Consider the following 17,481-nt stretch of genomic DNA (forward strand, 5'->3'; position numbering starts at 1 on the left):
CCATTTCCTGGCGCGAGTCTAAATCAACTTCTTGATAATCGTATTTTCGGCTTAATTTCTATTTAGGATAAGGGGTGAAGTTTTGCTTCTACACTTCAGTTTTTTGTTGTTTCTAAATCGTAAAAGAAACTGTTGCGTTCCTATCAACCCCCTCTCCTTCAGCCGTAAAATGTCCATCCCGGAACCGCCAAACAGCAGCATTACTTCGGGATGGCGCCTCGTAAACTTGGCTTTCCTTCTTTTTACTACTCTTCACTTGTACCTGCAATTATTTCAGGTCCTTTCTTTTTCTCATTAGGATCCTACTTACCATGGAAGAGACCCTCGCTCAAGCTTTCTCATCTTCCAGCATCCGTCCGACGATGCTGTCCGGAGTTATCGGACCGGTAACCTCCTGCAATTCTCTTCTAATGTGTACATTCAAAAAAAAAAGTGTGCAAGGCGTCATCCGAGTCCGAGTTTCCGTAAATGCACAACCCTTAAGGCCTTTTCCCGATTTTATTAAGGATACTTGCGAAATATCCGTGGCCAGTGAAGGAATTGTGTTAGGTAATAATAACACCTCTCCATGTTTCCTATCTGCCCAGATCAAAATTGACATTTGAGTAAATTAGTAATGAAAAGTCGGTTACGCAAAATCCCACTTTTCTGCATTTACATCCCTCTGTTCGGGGTAGGGTTTTATTAAAAACCAAAAAAATCCTTATAGTCTTGAAGCTCAATAAATGCGCAACTTTTTCTGAAATTATGTGACTTCTTGAGATTCATTAAACATTGAAAAAAATGCAGTTGAAAATTTTTACAGAAATCATCGAGAACAAATTAATTAGACATTAAAGTAAAAATTTCATTGTTATAAGAAACGTTTTGAGCCTCTGGGTTAAGCAAATTTATAGGAAATTTAATGCTCTTTCGTTTGGAATAAGCAGATTTGTTGTAGGATAAAGGATAGAAAAGTTACGACCGTTTTTATGGTGAATATTGTTGCATTTCAGCTGTAGAATCACCTCCCCAAGTTTCGACCACTCCTCCGCATTCACCCTGTATAGATCACTTTGGCTACCTCTGTTTTAAGGTGTTTAAAAACACATAAATCTATACAACTTTTACCGAAACTTCTGTAACAGGAAGTGGATAGGTTTGATAAGGATTTAAAATGGAGTTTTAAGAAAATTCATGAATTCAAACTTTGTAAATAGATGTAAGAAACAGTCGTGTCAGTTTTCACCACAGATTTTTTTTTTTTTAATCCCATAAAGAGGCATCTGATGATGACCAAATGTTCAATTTCTTCCTTAAATAGTAACCCCCACATCCTGGGTTCGTCTTGTATGGGTTTATTATTTTTTTTAAAACTCGACTATGATATATGCAATACTCCTCCACCAACACTTCCAAGTAGATAATGTTACCTGTTAGTTGATTATAACACCCACCCTCCCACCACACGTTAAGGACAACCTCCTAGTTATGGAGAAAGGTACTAACCACATTTACTGGTTGGTTATGTACAGGTAATGTAAACGAGTATACTTTAACATGTAAGTTAACCTAAACCAGGTGATAAATCAAGGTAATTTCGTATGCCGCACGCTTCCTCCAGGTGAGCTCTAACAATCTTAAAAGAAAGAGAAAAAAAAATGAACTTTCACTGTCACATGAAATGTTTGGAAAGTAAAATTTAATGAAACGGAAAGATAAGGTGCTTTAATATAATGATTACAAATTTCTCAGGTGTGTTTTTTTTAATTTAATGATTAACCTTTCATTTAAAAAAATCATTAAATGAATTTTTGTGATATTATTGATAATGTTATCTATTCCATTTATTGAATTTGTTAATTTTAAAACTTTCTTATTTAAAAATTAAATGTTTTGAAATAAACTATTGCGCCCGCCAGCTGTTTACTCATCAACGGTGACTTTCTCTTTCAGCTATAAAAAGGAAGTGTCCTCACGATAGGTTTTTCTTTCAAAATTATTGTAAGAATTGAGTTTTTCATCGCAAATAAACATTTGTGCCCTTCTGAAATATATACGAGGGTCGTTTGAAAAGTCCGTGCAAAAATAAAAACTACCTAATTTTTTGGGGTAAACCTTTTTTATTTTTCAACATAGTCTCCTTTTAGGCTTATACACTTCGTCCAACGCTGCTCTAGTTTGTTGATCCCTTCCGAATAATAGGATTTGTCCAAGTCTGAAAAATAGCCATTCGTTTCTGCAATCACCTCCTCGTTTGAATAAAATCTTTTTCCCGCCAGCCATTTCTTCATATTGGGGAACAAATAGTAGTCCGAGGGAGCCAAGTCTGGAGAATAGGGGGGGATGTGAAACGAGTTGGAACCCTATTTCCATTAATTTTGCGACCACAACTGCTGAGGTGTGAGCTGGTGCGTTGTCGTGATGGAAAAGGACTTTTTTGGTGGGCCAATCGTGGGCGTTTTTCTTGCAGCTCGGTTTTCAAACGGTCCAATAACGATGAATAATATGCACCTGTAATAGTTTTACCCTTTTCCAGATAGTCGATGAGGATTATTCCTTGCGAATCCCAAAAGACAGTCGCCATAATCTTTCCGGCCGAAGGAACGGTCTTCGCCTTTTTTTTTTGGCGCAGATTCCCCCTTGGTAACCCATTGTTTAGATTGTTCTTTGGTCTCAGCAGTGTAGTGATGTATCCATGTTTCATCCAGAGTGACGAAACGACGCTTAAAGTCCTGCGGATTCTTCTGGAACAGCTGCAAACCGTCCTTGCAACACTTCACACGATTTCCTTTTTGGTCAAGCGTGAGCAATCGCGGCACCCATCTTGCGGATAGCTTTGTCATGTCCAAATGTTGATGCAAAATATTATGTACCCGTTCATTCGAGATGCCCACAGCACTAGCAATCTCACGCACCTTCACTCTTCTGTCATCCATCACCATATCATGGATTTTATCAATGATTTCTGGAGTAGTAACCTCCAGAAAAATTTGTTGCCCGTCACCTCTAGTTTCAGAATATGTGACTTGATTTTTAAATTCCTGCCGGCTGACGCGTGAGGGTTTGCTGTTGACCCCCATTTTCATATACACAGCTTTAAAGAGTATAAAAAGTAATGAAAGAAACCGGAAACCGCAATTCGATATCTTCAAAATTAAAGGTGCTAGGGAGATAGGCCATTTCAAAATCTGGTATTTATTAAACATATTTCAATTTTTTAACTTGTTATCTAAGAGAAAGAAGAGCACGCGACAGGCCATTTTTATGTATTTTTTCATCCCCTTTCTACTAAAAATATTGCCAAGGCAGTAAAGCTAGTATTTTTCTTAATATCGGGAAATAAGTCGTTTTCCGAGTGATTTTCCTAAGAAAAATCAAATGTTAAGAGCTTTAGATGTTCTCCAAGCATACACAAAATGGCTAAAAATTAATTTTACATCTGTTACAAACAAGAAGGTTTAATAATTATTTGGTAATTTTGGGAGAGTTGGGTTTAATTACCAAAAAAAAAATTGGAAACCTCCTGCCACATATTTAAGTGATCAATATCTTTCATGTAAAGGATCAAACTTATTCTTTAATTTATCAAATAATGCACTTTACTCAACTTGTGCAGCATGTACTGTGCCTCCTTAGATACAGAGAGCAGTTGATAACCTCCAGGCTAACCTGGCTTGAGAGCCGTAATCGTTTGAAATTACGTAGTTTACTTTACTAAATTACTTTTTTAGGCCGTTTTAGAGGAAATCCAAGCATTTTATTCTGTAAAATGGTACTTCCGTGCCAGCTGATTTTCTTGAAAATTTGGGAATTTAGTTCCATAATTAATTCTTTTTAATTTCATAAAGCTGTTTAATGTGACTTTATAGGAAAAATCTAATCACTTTTCTTCTAGAAGTTTCTTGGATAAATGTTTAAAATGAAAGAAAATGTGTTGATATGGAGTCTGGGCTTCCGTTTTGCTTTCACTGGGGGGGAGAGAGGGGAGTTGCCTTAAAATAGTCTCTGGTGTACGGGCGAATAAAACCTGAGGGATCTACGCCTTGCGTTTTTCCACAGATCCCTGTGATAATCCTTCCCTTATAATTATTCAGGTTTTATCTTATAGATAGATTCTAGCAGGGCGGCGGCTTTAAAGGCCTACGTAACTGCGACCCCAAGGATCTATTGTGACTCCCACTAATCTAGAGCTCACTCTCCAGACTCGTCCGTTTAATCAAGACTCTTAATTCTGTGGAGAGCTACTCTTGGGTAAAGCTCACACAGGCCTTGGTTTTTCCTTCCCTGAGAATTAACATTCTTAGCCAAACAAGCCCTTCGTACTGTCACAATACAGAGTGGAGAGTGCCGTTCCACCTTCTCCTCCTCCTGACAGAACCAACAAAAGGCTATCATCCACCAGGTGCCCATGCTATGCACAGATGCTTTCTGAGCCTGCAGTGGCCTAGTTCATAGGCCCTACAATTATCCTAATTGTCTTGACGGGTTAAATCTGTAGTCAGCTTTGGCGAATAGCTCCTAAAGAACTCCTTCTACATCTTACAGTATAATAAAATAATTATTTTTAATTACACAAATTCTATAAATGGTTGTGTTCCAAGTTGTACTTTCACCTGTAGAATGTGATCTTGATTCAGAGAAAAAGAGAGAGATATTATTGCATTATGATCTTGTAGAGACGATGTAGAGGCTGCATGGATATGATTAATATGCGCGCGACATTCTGCGCTTGCATTCTTTCCGATCTCTTCGACGCTTCACTATCCTACACACACATACACACTCATATGTATATATGTATATATATATATATATATATATATATATATATATATATACACATATATATATATTTATATACATACACTGAATATTTATGCAAGGATATTGGCGTACATAATAAACCTGTTCAAATAAGATGCACTTTACAAAATACATTGTACAGTGAAACTAATATCTTTCGCTTACATCTCTATTTATGTAAGTGTGTTTGTCTGTGGATGAGTGGAAGATTTGTATCCTTTTTATACTTTGAACTTTGTCTTAACATTATGTAAACTGTATATGGATATAGCGAAGGGGGGAAGAGTTATATTAAAAATGATTAAAGATAATAGCGTTAGGTCAGAGATGCGTTAAATTAATCACACCTCCGGAACCAGTTGAAATAGACGGTAAACACTAATCTACACTTCCGGCTAACCCAGGATTGTCCGTAACCGACAATCCTTTGCAAACTTTCAGTGTAGTTGCAAAATTTAATCAAAACTAATATATTATTCTTAAAATACCCAAAATTTGGGTTCCATCCACAAAAACACAATGTTCTTATCTAGATTAGGGTGTGCTAATCTCAAATCTGACAGTTTTTCTGCAATTCAAGATTTTAAGGTTTTCATCTTATCGTAAAAATTTCCATCATTCAGTTTTAATATAATGAGGTAGAATATCTCCAAGAGCAGTGATGGCAAACCTATGACCCACGGGTCAGACACTGACCAGCGCAAGCTTTTTCACTGACCCACAATTGCTAGGCAACCATTTGTTTGTTTGCACGCGGGTTGATTTAGATTTCTAATTGTGGTGGATAATTTATATTCTATCTGTACTTTTTTTCAATCACGCATTGACACAAAAGCAATTTAAATGCCTATCTATAACCTTTAGTTTGATCATTACAATTTTAAAACGCAAATGACGACAAATGCTTTTGTAGTATTTGAAATAAAGCAAAAGTGTTTAACAAAATATCAAATAAAATGTATAATTTTACTCATATTTTGATTGTTAATCGACATCCCAAAGCAAATAACCATATTTAGATTTTTCTTCAGATAAAACACCCTTTTGTTCAGGTTTTGTTTGTAAAAAAAGAGAGAGACTCCCATAGCCATTTGTTTCGTCCCCGTTTTACCCCGTTAAGCCAACTGAATTTTAAAGATGTTTAGTTTTTTGAAAATATTCAATTTAAAATTTTTAAACTTAACTCTTGTACAAATGGGCATTAGTAACCCAAGAGCTATGACTTAAAACAAGGGAATGAACAAAATTTGACCAACGTCTCAAAAAGGTTCGCCATCCCTGTCCTGGAGCATCATCTTCGTGAAATTATAATAATTTACGAGTATATAATGCAGTAAATACACTAATTTCATCAGAATTTGCCCTAAAATTTGGAAGTAAAACATTAAAAAAATCATTTTAATCACAAAATTTGCACTAAAACTTATTTAAATTCTATTCAGGCAAAAATTTTGCGTTTTGTAGTTCTTGGGTTTGTGTTGTTCTTGAGGAGAATCTCGTTTTTTGTTGCTCCAGCAGCCAATTCTGCCATCAGATTTTGTGTCCCATCGCCCCTGATGACGTTGATAAATTAATTCAGGAAATACGAGCTTTTCTTTCATAACCTTGTATTGCTTCAAAGCCAAAATGGCACAACTTGTGTTAAGTCTTGCCGGATAATTGGCCGTGTGTCTTGATTAGAACTAGTGGCGCGGAGGGGGCCAGTCTCTTAGTGGGAGGGATACCCAGGCTTACTTGTGACTGGAAGACCGGAAATTGCCTCTTAAAATCCTGTCTGATTGCGAGATAATCAGTGGTTTTAACAACATTAGACCTCTGTGGCGTACTTAGGGAAGCCAAAAGAGATTATAAGCAACAACGATTGTTGGGGAAAATGCTTAATCGTGTAACAGCTCCAACGTGGCAACCTTTTGGCAACACTGCCAATGATGAAATCGTCCTTATGCTCCAATCTAATCTTAGTTAATACAGAGATCTTATAAAGGTTTTAACCCCTTTTTTTTGGCAGTTTACATTAATGAGTATCAAAAATTAAGGCACCCTTGTAATGATTACGTGATTAGATTATCCAGTGCTTTGATCCACTTTGATCTCGCGAACTTTCTGTTCTTTGCACAAAATTCATTATAACTTGATTTAACCACTATTTCGTTGTAAAATTTTGTACTACTCCAAAAAAAAAGAAAAGTGTCATGGATTGTAATCAGTGGTAGTTCAAAGGTGCGCGAGGTCTGGGCTGTAAGGGGGGACGAGGAAGAAGTTCAAGTTCTAGCTGTTGAAGTATGACGTAATTCTGACGATGTGAATGATGACGCTGCTGGAGAACTTTGTTCACTATCACTGAAGAGGGGGTCATTTCGGACAACTTAAACCCTATACTGCTGAATTAAGTTCAGATAACCAACTGTCAATCAATCATTTCTTCGAGGTTTTCTTTCTTGGTTCCATTTTTGCTTTGCTCAAAGTTTTCTCCTATTCTTTAGCAGCAGCAACATCTCCTAAAGATTTCTTACAAGGTCGCCGGCCCATGTTTCCATGTTTTCTGCTCGAAACAGCTTCTTAGGCTAACTCTCCGTCGTCTCACATCCGCCTCCGTGACATGTGGCCGCACCGCTAACAGCTTCCTGGCAGGAGCAATGTTGTGGAAGTATAGTGTTAACACGTTTTCTCTATTACATAATATCACAAGCGATTTTGTTGGAAAATTGTTGAGATCTTTATAAAAGCCAGTACTTCCGATGTATATTCAAAGTTTTATTTATTTATTTTTTATTTTTTTTAAATCGTTCTAACGATCGCAGTAGTCCTTCCTTATGCAATACTAAATAAGTTAAGGCGCCACGGTAGCCTACAGGTTATAGGCTAGACCCGCAAAGCTAAGATGTATTGTTGGTTTAGTGGGTTCGATTCCCTCTGTCTAGGTCTTGGATTTTATTTAATGGTTAATAAATGAAATTTACAGTAAAGTAAGTTAGGCGGTTATAGGCTACACCCGCAATGCTAAGATGTATTGTTGGTTTAGTGGGTTCAATTCCCCTGGTCTAGGTCTTGGATTTTATTTAATGTTTAATATGAGAACTTTGAAGTAAAGTATGTTAGGCGGTTATAGGCTACACCCGCAATGCTAAGACGTATTGTTGGTTTAGTGGGTTCAATTCCCCTGGTCTAGGTCTTGGATTTTATTTAATGGTTAATTTGAGAAATTTATAGTAAAGTATGTTAGGCGGTTATAGGCTAGACCCGCAAAGCTAAGATGTATTGTTGGTTTAGTGGGTTCGATTCCCAGCTCTAGGTCTTGGATTTTATTTAATGGTTAATATGAGAAATTTACAGTAAATTATGTTTGCTATTCGCCTCCGACCACGACACCAATTGGTAGTTGGACGTTAAGCCCCGCCTGAAAAAATAGGCAATTACTTTACTTTACTAAATAAGTTTAAAAAATATTGAACCCCCAGAACATTTCTATTTCAGAACATAATTATTAATAATAACTCGCCACTTGTTGCAGCTAAAAAAAAAAAAAATCAATTTTTGTTTCATATTCAAAAAAATATTTTAATATAATTTCGTTATTAGTGGCACCTTCAGGCGTAACTATATACTTTGGGGGGGGCTTTAACTACTGCCTAATTATGTACGAGTTCCCATTTATTTAAATTATTGCCGCTGCACGGTCATTACTGAGTTATACGTAGTTTTGGACCAATACAAATCAGATTGGTTTTGGTCTACTGTTATTGTGTGTGCACTTTAAAAGATAGCTTTAATTTATTTGTCCAATTTTGGGTTTAAATAATAATTCCAGCCAATCAGGTTAAGAGATAGCTCTACTCTCTGGTCATTCAGGTTACAACTAACGGGCTTACAGCCTAATTACTTTATGGCCAATCATAACTATTCGAGGGAGGAGGAAAGATGTGCACATTCTTTTGATAAATGATTCACGTCTAAAATAAATATATTTATTTTATCAACATGCTGTTTACAGAATGTAATTTTTTCTTTAGAAATATATTAAATATAAAAAAGTTTGGCATAATATAATGGTAGTTATTTACCAAGTTCAAATATACCACATCGGAAACAAGAAAAATAAAAGAATAAACAGTTCTGTACAGGCTCATTTCCGGTAAATTGATTTTTACATCAACTCAAAATTTTAGTTTATTCTCTCGTTAATAAAATCGGGACAGAATCCTGAAACAGCTCTTTTAAAGGAGAGCTCAACATCAACCCTTCCCTGAGGATCCTCGGTTTAAATTGAACTGTGAATTTTATTGATAGTAAATTCTGTAACAATACACTGAAATGGAACGTTCGAGTAAAGCCCAACCACCGTCCTGGTCCAAAAATTGCCTTTCCTGTTTTCCCTCCCCCCTCTGGAAATTTTAGCACCAAAAAATTATAGACATGCCAAAAATTTGGCATAATCTCGTCACCATTTTCTGAAAAAGAAGTAAAATAATTTTTTTTGTCTAAATATTGCAGGCTATATTTTAGGCTTCTGTTGAGGCTATCTTACCTATCAAAAGCCAAAGAAATGCACATAGTCTTATTAATCAATAAAATTATTATTTACAATTCATTATTTTTGGTGATTGAATCATAGTTTCAATAGGATGAAAAAAAATTAATGCCAGTTTTCAGTCGTGATATCCATTTATTGTGCCGAGCTTTCGACCTTAGGGACTACGTCCATCTTCAGGGCTAATTTACAATACGAGGGTCGTTTGAAAAGTCCGTGCAAAGTCAGAGAGATAGCGCGTGTCGAGGTTATGTTTAGTTAGTAGCATCTCTTGGAAGAACACACACCAAGTTTCAGCCAGATCGGTCTATTTCTTTGTGTTTGGCATTCGTTTGAATCGAGGAAGTCGAGTGATTTTCAAAAAATGGACGAAAAAGAATTTCGTGTGTTGATTAAACACTACTTTATGAAAGGCAAAACGATTGGCCCACAAAAAAGTCCTTTTCCATCACGACAACGCACCAGCTCACAACTCAGCAGTTGTGGTCGCAAAATTAATGGAAATAGGGTTCCAACTCGTTTCACATCCCCCCCTATTCTCCAGACTTGGCTCCCTTGGACTACTATTTGTTCCCCAATATGAAGAAATGGCTGGCGGGAAAAAGATTTTATTCAAACGAGGAGGTGATTGCAGAAACGAATGGCTATTTTTCAGACTTGGACAAATCCTATTATTCGGAAGGGATCAACAAACTAGAGCAGCGTTGGACGAAGTGTATAAGCCTAAAAGGAGACTATGTTGAAAAATAAAAAAGGTTTACCCCCAAAAATTAAGTAGTTTTTATTTTTGCACGGACTTTTCAAACGACCCTCGTATACTGTTTTAACATCATTAGAGAGTTGGTGTATCTTCTGTCTTGTCTTAGTCCATGAACAGACAAGACAGAAGACACACCAACTCTCTCTAATGATGTTAAAACAGTATATTGTAAATTAGTCCTGGAGATGACCCTAGTCCCTAAGGTCGAAAGCTCGGCAGAATAAAGTTTATAATGACTGAAACTGGCATTAATTTTTTTCATCCTATTAAAATTATTACGTTAGTAAATCATAAATCAGAATAAATAAAATTATAAAGAATAAAGTGACACTTTTGGTTGGTCGATTTTGTCTAATGGTTTGATTTCCGGTCTAGAATCCTTCTGATCACAAATACGAACTAATTTCAAAAAATAAAAATAAAATAATAATAAATAAATAAGTAGTACTTGTAATAATAATAATAATTCTGATAGAAGAACCATAATGTACTTATATTTATTAATAAATACACAAAATATAAAACTAGAAAAATTATATAAATAGTATAACAAATATTCTATAAAATAAAAGAATACACAAAGTATTGTTTGCAAAAAATAAGAAAATAAGTTTAATTCCTAAAGAACAAGAAAAAAGAGCAGAAGTTTTTAGAAAAAATATGAACAAATCATTTCCTCTAAATTAGATATGTTTGTGTTAGTGTTTGTGTATTAGTTTATGTAGATTGTCACAGCGCTATAAAATTTTTTATTTTTATATTCTTTCATTTTTAATAGTTCCCAAAAGTTAAGTTGGTTACACTGTTTACCTAATCTAGGTACCATTGGCTCCACAGCTGCTGATTCTAGTCACTTCGTAGCCGGCAGCCATATTTTTTTTGTTGGTTTTTCCTCTTGGAGTGGTTTTTCTTTAGTTTTCTTGATTTATTTGGTGATATTAATCTAAATTAAAGTGTATATTCATGTTTTTCTGTAGTTAATTACAATTTGTGACATTAAATTTTATTACAATTGACGTGAATTGTTACTGAAATAGTGTAATATAGTTGAAAGTGCTGCATGGTTGGATTTCTGTTCATTGTAAGCCAAAGATATTGCATCTTTTAAAAGAAGGTATGAATCATTTGAATTTCTCTATGTTTAAACTAAATTATTCTTAAAGGAACATTAATTTTGTATTTATTAGAGTAATCTTTTGCATTTTCTTAACTCTTAATTGAATTATTTTAACACGGGTTACGTCACTTCTAAATTTTAAGACTTTGTATCAATTTAATTGATCTTAAAATGTCCTAATTTATCTTTTAGATCTTTTCAATTCTTTTTCATTGATTTATATAATTAGTGCTTTCGTTTTTTTAGTCAAAATTATTAAAACTATTTTGTCGTAAGATGTTACCCAAGTTTATCTTTCAATACTCGCTTGGGTGCGCTAGTGTTCCATCCGAACAGTTTTTATTTTTTACGCACATTTTCATCTGTTTCTTTTTTTCACTTTTCACCATCTTTTGATTTTTCTTAATGAAGAATTGCTGCCCGAAACACACTTTCAAGATACCTTGAGTTTGAAAAAATTAATAAATATATTGTTAAAAAGATTGGTTTTTGATTGGGTGTTGTGGATCCAGCATAACTTATAATTTGGAAAATGAAAAAGGTGTTCAAATTTAATATTTGGTTTACAATAATTTTCTCCAGACGTTTTTCTTAAACTTTGCTTTACTACTAATTAGTCTTACTTGAGAATTTTCTTTTATTGATTTTTGTCTTTAAAAAGAAAAGTGCATTTAAAAAGAGTGAATGATATTGTGGCAGGCTTTTTCCTCCTTCAAGTTACACTAAAGTATGTTGTACGGTCACATCATCTAAACAAATATTAATTTAAATAAAATAAGTATCCAAAATTTAGAATACGAAAAAAACAATATATACATTGTGGTAGAGGAAGATAGCTAATTTTACAAAAATAGGTTTTCACAAAATAATTTTTCATTTTCTTTAAAGTTTTTTTTCCCATAAATACATTCAGAATTATTACAGTTTTTCCTTGAAAACACTTTCGAGGTTCAAATGTACTATTTCAGTGTATTTTGTATGATTCCTAAACACCAGTAAAATATATTTATGATTAAGAAAGGTGTAACCAAAAAAGACCAAGTTGGAAGACTTGGAAGACCACCAGAAGTGTGTGGTTTCCCCCGCCTCAGAATGGTATCTAAGGGAGTTGCCCAAGGGCGTAATTTTTGGGCTTAATATATGTGGTTTTGGTTGGGAATCTTTGTCTTTTTTTTTAAAGAAATAGAAATATTTATTTTAGTAGGGCAGCTTCACTTCCTTTGCTTCCTTCAAATAATATTTTATTACAGCTAAGATTAGAAAATTCTAAGATTCTAAGAAAAATTTAGCCATGTGTAATTGTGATAAGTGATAAGTCAAAAGGAGTTATCAATAATTTTCACCACACGTTTCTTTCTCTTGCATAACTTGTAACAGAAGTACTGCAATTTTTTTTTTCAAAAATTTGAGCTCTTACTTGGAATACATGTATTGAGGAGCTTTTGATAATAAAAAAATAAAAAAAATTCAATAGTCAATTTTTAAAGCAGATTGTCATAAAATAAGAAAGTCAAAGGTTACAAATTGCACATTCTTTTCTTTTCCAAAAGTGTAGTTGTCTGTGAAATTGTAATTTGGAGTAAATACAAACTATATGAATTTTTGTTTATAAAAATAGTTCTTGTTTAAAATATTTCCTAACATTTTCTCAAATATTTCAGAGAGATCAGAAGTATTATTTTTTTTTTTAAGGGCAATTTGTAACCTTTGACTTCCTTATTTTAAGACAATCTACTTTAAAAATTGACTACTGGGTCCATCTAAAAGAGTTTTCAATGAATTAAAAAAAAAACTGATAAACTAACACTGTTGAGTGCTCGTGAACACGTTTTCTTGCCAATAACAAACGTAATTTCTCAAACGAAGATAAAAAGAATCCTGGAAAATGATATACCGCGTTAGAAAGCCCACATTAGACAAGGAAAAGTGGCCAGCACCTAGGTCTGATAATGATCACCCTAATGTGAGTTTTCTTAAAAAATTTCGATTACTTTTATTTTTCCCAGTATCCTGGAGGAAGATTGAGGCTGTTTGGGAGAATAACCCTATGCTTCGAAATGGTGTCAATTTTTAGAAAATTTATCTGTCTTTCTAACCATGTCAGCAGAATCAAATTCGGACTAAACCTTTCTGAGTAATAACATTTTTATTGCAAATAAGTAATGATTTTAGAAAAAAAAATTAAAGTGATGTCACTCAAGAACAACCAAAAATATGAAGTTAGCCAATACGTCATTGAACTCCACTTTAGATGTACCTACACACAGTAGGCCTATGGGCATTATTTAATGGTTCACCCTGTATATGTGTTCTATAAACTATATCAAGCTTAATAAAGTTCTCTTTCTGTTGCAGGTAAGCTCAACTTTATTATAATTGCGGACTTGATTTAGGTAAGCTTTTGTCAGAATTTTTAGAAATGTTTTTGTTTTGCCATAAATAAAATGAGTTGTTCCATTTTTGTCTTGTCGTTGCATTTTCATCACAGTTTTAAGATTACTGTAAGTGTAATTCTGTAACTACGAGATCAGATAAGCAGATCATTCCCATTGTTTATTTTCTTTCTCATCTCTATAAAAGGAACTGGTGAGGAGGGTGGGTGGGGATTGCTTTATATTATGCGGATAAAGACCCTAATATTGTCTTCATCCCGAATTGATGGGAGGTCATTTAGTTGTTTCCTTTTGGCATTACCGGAAGACTCTCCTCTCCCTGTTCTGGGTGTAGGATGGGATTGACTGGTTGATAGTAAGATCCCTTCTGGCCGGCGGTGGTGTGGGGAAGAGGGCATCTCTGTCTGCTTTTAGTATTAAATCAATCTGCCAGGATAACGATCTTATTTTCTTTCCCTTCTTTACCAGTTTCTTATCATCGTATTTTGTGGAGTTTCCCTTGCGTTGTCCCTGTTTCTGTGCGTATTTCTTGTCCCTTCATGGATTATCTTGAGCTTTTTGTTTATCTGCTTTTATTACAAATTTTCTTCCTTTTTCTTTCTTTTTTTGTTCATCTTCTTGTAAAATATAGTTTTTAGTTCTACCCTCCTCCAAAGAGTTATCTGTCTGCCAAGAAACTAGAACAGAAGATCTGGTAGTCACTTGCTCTTATTGTTGTTCAAGTAAGGATGAATAAAAATAATGAAAGCTTCTCAAGAGTCTGGAGGGAGGGAAAAAATCCTGGGATTTTGGGGGGGAATGACCTGTGCGCCTTAAAAACGACAAAACTGGTTCAAATAAACTGCTAGGTTAGCAGGGCATCCCAACATCCGTGCCGAATCTCTAGGGTTGTTTCTTTTTACCTGAAGAGCAGACTTCTTCTTGAATCACGGCCATACATACATACAGGAGCGGAACTCTGGCCATCCTTTAAACTGTTCAATATCAAGAAATCCAAAATCTGTGGACAATTCGTCGATGTTCCTTTTTTTTTATAGAAGGCTGCGTCTCCAATGTTTACTTCCGTGTTAGAACTTCTTTCCTCTAAATTGCCATCACCCTAAAGGGATGTTACTATGTCTTGTACTAAAAACACTACAAATTCCACTTTAATTAATCACGGGAATCATTTCATGGGAATGATTCTCATGAAAACTTGGAATTTTTGTTAATGCATGAACTCCTTTTGATCTACAGTTTTTTAATTGATACATTTTCCTGGACAATTGGATTAAGGGTATTTCATGAAGAAATAGGGATTTATAGGTTCTCTTTAAAGGGCAATTTCATAGGTCCTATGGGCGAAGATAGATCATTTCCATTTTCAGTAATTGTTTTGGTTTTAATGAGACAAGCTTTTGATCTAGGATCTAGATCAACTTCAGTGTTGTTACAGATTACGGTTTTAATCCTGTCAGAATTGAGTTTAAAGAGTACTCAACAGCAACTTTTTTGAGTTTCCCCCCTCCTAAAGTGAGTCCTAGAATTGTCTCTAAACATTGTAATCCACATTTACGTAGTCACTTTTGGTGCAATCTTTCTGGCGAATTCTATTCAAAGCAATTTTAAAGTAAAATTTACTAGTTTTTGTTGAAATTTAAATTTAATCCAATCCTCTTCAATCCAAAATCCTTCGTACCCTAAGTCAATGCTGCTCCTTTCTACTGCTCTAACCGTACTATATCCCACAATGATCTTAAAATTCCCATCGTCTCTGTCTGTCCTCGCCAAATTCCGTTTTTTCATAAAATTCCACTCCCAACTATCATCCTTTAGTACAAGCTCTCTCTCAACCTCCACCCTCCCCAACTAATCCTCCACGACGGTTGAGGCGTCGGTGGCCTCGCTGCCAACTGCGAATGTAGTGTCGGCTATCTAGTGTGACACTCCTGCTATAATGGCAGATTACGACTGCTATCGCTGGATGGACGTCTTTCATGTTAGTCATGCCAATGTGTACTTGTTAGCCTAGCCTATCAGCACACTCTATTATCGACCATCTGTTTTACTTATTGCATTGATTTCTGTGCAGTTGTAAAAATCTAAATAAAGGTTAAAATAAAAATTATTATTTATTTTATTTAAATTAAACTTGTTTAAGAAAAAATCGTTTGATTATTATTATTATAATTATTTTTTAATAACGTTTTATTGAAATTTACACCTGTACCTACAGGGTGCAATAAGTAAATGTGATGAATGTATATATAGATAACGTGGCAGACGTGAATGACGATCATCCAGTCACGACGGTCACGGGGCCAACGGCGCCTCAGCCGTCTTCGAGGATTGGAGGGTAGCGTAGTTGAAAGACAAGTTTGCAGCTAAAGGGTTGAGGGATGAAATGAGAGTTTTTTGATAAAAATTTTTATATCGGATTTTGGCAAGTTCGGAGATCGAATAGAATTTGGAGATCTGTATGGATTGTGTGTGTGTTTGCTAACTTAGAAAGGAGCGTCTACTATGGCGGCGAAGTATTTTGGATTTGAGTGTTTTTGCAGTCTATTGATGTTTGATTTTTTTAGCTGTTCCGTAAAGTTGCGAGTCCGTAAGGCCATATTGGCGGTGAGAAGAGGTGTATAGAAAGTCGTCGTTTGTTCTGTAGACAGAGTTTTGAGCGTTTGTCGAGTAGTCTGGTCTAGAAGTTTTGTATCGTTTGTTTAGTTCGGTACGTTTTAAGTCTCGTATGGAGGTTCCAGGTAAGTCTCTTGTCTAAGTACATTCCAAGGTACCGCACATGGTCGGCTGGTGGGAGTTCGATTATTTAAATTCAAAAATTTTAGTTTTTTTTTTTAAAAAATAGAATAATTGTTTGTAGTTCCTGTTTTGTTTGTTCCCAAAATGACGTATCATTTCTCTGTATTAATGGGCAGGATTAAACATGCAAACAGACAGGAAGCTAGGATATATCAGTTCACCGCTAACGAACTCTAAGTGGAGCAAATATCATTCGCGTCTCTATTTATCAGTCTGTCTTCAGTCTATTGTTACAAAAAAAAAATATGTAGATTTGAGAAGACATTGTCTTCCTCTCTCCCTCCTCTCTCTCTTCCCCCCCCCTCTCTCTAATAATTCTACTCCCACTCGCGTTGTTATGGTTCAATTGTTTTGAAAACATGACTACTCAGCTTTGAACAATTGATTGACTCGCGTTTTGTGCATCACCTTTTTCTCTTTTTGTCCTTGGTTTAAATCAATAATTACAAAATGTTTTTACAATTAATACGCTTCCCTCTTATCTTATATTATTTTTTGGGAAGGAGGGGAAGGGCTTTTAATTAATGGCTCATGAGAGAAAGTATTGATTTCGGGTAGATTTTCGTTTATTAAGATGGCTTTTTTTTTGTTTTGAGTATTTCCGCGGGAAATGGTGGTTTTTAAGTTGTCGATGGTTAAGAGGAAGTAGTTATTACGTACGATATGTATGTATACAGGGTGAACCAGTAAGTATTGTCCATAGGCCTACTGTGTGTAGTACATCTACGAGGGTCGTTTGAAAAGTCCGTGCAAAAATAAAAACTACTTAATTTTTTGGGGTAAATCTTTTTTATTTTTCAACATAGTCTCCTTTTAGGCTTATACACTTCGTCCAACGCTGCTCTAGTTTGTTGATCCCTTCCGAATAATAGGATTTGTCCAAGTCTGAAAAATAGCCATTCGTTTCTGCAATCACCTCCTCGTTTGAATAAAATCTTTTTCCCGCCAGCCATTTCTTCATATTGGGGAACAAATAGTAGTCCGAGGGAGCCAAGTCTGGAGAATAGGGGGGGTATGAAACGAGTTGGAACCCTATTTCCATTAATTTTGCGACCACAACTGCTGGTGCGTTGTCGTGATGGAAAAGGACTTTTTTGTGGGC

General features: G+C 35.1%; 1 protein-coding gene across 10 annotated transcripts in view; it reads left to right on the top strand.

Annotated features, from left to right (window-relative positions):
• Positions 1–17,481, top strand: part of RhoGAP19D (Rho GTPase activating protein at 19D) — a 270,087-nt gene that overhangs the window by 60,318 nt on the left and 192,288 nt on the right. The window contains exon 1 of one of the 10 annotated variants that reach the window (XM_074115162.1): positions 11,169–11,187. The exons of the other annotated variants lie outside the window; for them this stretch is intronic. The gene's annotated coding sequence lies outside the window, so the exon portion shown is untranslated. Of the gene's footprint in view, positions 1–11,168; positions 11,188–17,481 lie in introns of those variants that run through there. 10 annotated transcript variants of the gene reach the window in all.

This window comes from Rhodnius prolixus, unplaced genomic scaffold (assembly GCF_049639745.1).
Source record: "Rhodnius prolixus isolate KJV_2025 unplaced genomic scaffold, Rpr scaffold_7, whole genome shotgun sequence".
NCBI classification, from domain to species: domain Eukaryota; kingdom Metazoa; phylum Arthropoda; class Insecta; order Hemiptera; family Reduviidae; genus Rhodnius; species Rhodnius prolixus.